Raw genomic sequence first — 2,487 nt, forward strand, 5'->3', positions numbered from 1 at the left:
GATGATGATATCACACAATGCCTTCCCCACAACACACACACACATGATGATGATATCACACAATGCCTTCCCCACAACACACACACACATGATGATGATGATGTCACACATTGCCTTCCCCACAACACACACACATGATGATGATGATATCACACAATGCCTTCCCCACAACACACACATGATGATGATGATATCACACAATGCCTTCCTCACAACACACACATGATGATGATGATATCACACAATGCCTTCCCCACAACACACACATGATGATGATATCACACAATGCCTTCCCCACAACACACACACATGATGATGATGATGATGATATCACACAATGCCTTCCCCACAACACACACACACATAATGATGATGATATCACACAATGCCTTCCCCACAGCACACACACATGATGATGATATCACACAATGCCTTCCCCACAACACACACACATGATGATGATATCACACAATGCCTTCCCCACAACACACACACATGATGATGATATCACACAATGCCTTCCCCACAACACACACACATGATGATGATGATATCACACAATGCCTTCCCCACAGCACACACACACACACACACACACACACACACACATGATGATGATGATATCACACAATGCCTTCCCACAGCACACACACACACACACACACACACACACACACACACATGATGATGATGATGATATCACACAATGCCTTCCCTTCGCGGACTGTGTCTTTAAGGCCACAAAACATGAAAGTACCTTGCAGACTGTGGCAGTCAGTGGGCAGACTTCAGTGCTGTAAAGGACAAGCGGTTGGTGGTTCTCTCCACGTGTCCCGTGATGTTGGCTGTCAGCGTACCTGGACGTGGCGGTGTGAGTGTTGCAGACTGGTAGTCAGGTCACAGGTGATCACGTTTTGTTGTCTCATTGAAAGAGCCACTCCTTGAAAACGGTGCAGTTACGTTAGACGGCCTCCCACCGCAATACTGACCCCCGTCAATTTACATTCTCTCCACTTTCCAGCTCCACCTCCATTTCTGCCTTCTGCTTTCTCCTCTGTTCAGAAAATAGATCCCAAGATTGGGAACTGGACACGGCAGCACAAGTGTGCAGGGCTGGTTGAATAGTGTGATAGAGTGAACAACACAGACCCTGCTGTCCATCCTTCTGATCATGAATGGTGCAGGGTGTTCTGTGATTCTGTAGGTACAGGGATAGGGCTTTCCACACACTGCCTCACTGCCCTTTGACATATATGTGTTCTGTGATTCTGTAGGTACAGGGATAGGGCTTTCCACACACTGCCTCACTGCCTTTTGACATATATGTGTCTGACCCTTTGTCTGACTGGACTTTGAACCCCCCACCCCTTCACCCCCACCCTATAACCTCATTTTATTATTTCCTTGTGTAGCCAAGTGCTCAGCTGGCTGCAAATATCCATAGTTCAACTCATAGCGAAAGCTGAGTATAGCAGCCGCCATTTTTGTCACAGCATACCTGCTGCCTTTCAATGACTCAGGCATAAGGTACAACGCCATTCCCAGTTTGAATGTAAAGCCCATTCTAAACCTATTCTCTAAACATCTGTTAAGTCCAGTCTCTGTATCATTCACTGCAGTATTATATTTGTTGTGCTTACACATACACTTTAATCAGTTAGAAGCATACTTGATTTCAATTTAATCGTTCGTCAGTCTACAGATTTCAACTGACGCTAAGCTTACGTCATTTTGTCCTTCTTGCCACACACTCACTCCTTGACTAGTGTCACAGTACGCTACTGGCTGAGCTGGAATATGTGTTTCTGCTCCACCGAATTTAATTAATATCTCTTTTGTTGGATCAGTAAACTACAAGTATTATATACTGGCAGAATCATTGCAATTCTATCTTTTGATCTATTCAGTTGGTGTTTGTCTACATTAAACTGATTTAACGCAGTTTGTGATTTTCCATGATGAGCTCACTAAAACTGACCCTTTTCAGGTGACTTAGATTAAGATTATAAATTCATCGTAAATAATCAACACTTCATTTTATACTCATTAGAAGGTAGGTGTTGAGCTCTTTCTTATGTGACCTATCAACATAAATCGGTTCATGAATCATTTAGAAATCTATTACTGAACACCTTGAAACAAACACAGTTCTTATCAGATTTAGCCTGATTTTAGCCGATCTGCTTCGCAGCACACGTGATTGTCTTTGCAGTCTACTTAACTTGCATAAGTTGACGGAGTGGGTGATCTCTGGTCACTTTCACCTGAGCCTGTTTGTGGCGATAGCCAGCTAGCTGACCACTGACTGTTGTGTCACCCACAGTGTGTGGAAGGAGGAATTTTGTTTAATGTCCCGTCACACAAATTGGTGATTGAAGACATTTTGTTAAAGTATTTATGAACACATTTGAGTATTATTGGTTAGAAGGGGTGGGAGATGTGAATGAATGGAGGGTTGGGGGAAACTGGGCAAATGAGGGTGAAATG

General features: G+C 43.6%; 1 protein-coding gene across 1 annotated transcript in view; it reads right to left on the reverse strand.

Annotated features, from left to right (window-relative positions):
* Nucleotides 1-881, reverse strand: part of LOC143285909 (spermine oxidase-like) — a 57,991-nt gene extending 57,110 nt beyond the window's left edge. Inside the window, exon 1 of the mRNA XM_076593361.1 lies at nt 758-881. The gene's annotated coding sequence lies outside the window, so the exon portion shown is untranslated. The remainder of the gene's footprint in view (nt 1-757) is intronic.
* Nucleotides 882-2,487: the final 1,606 nt, after the last annotated feature.

This window comes from Babylonia areolata, chromosome 9 (assembly GCF_041734735.1).
Source record: "Babylonia areolata isolate BAREFJ2019XMU chromosome 9, ASM4173473v1, whole genome shotgun sequence".
NCBI lineage: Eukaryota > Metazoa > Mollusca > Gastropoda > Neogastropoda > Buccinidae > Babylonia > Babylonia areolata.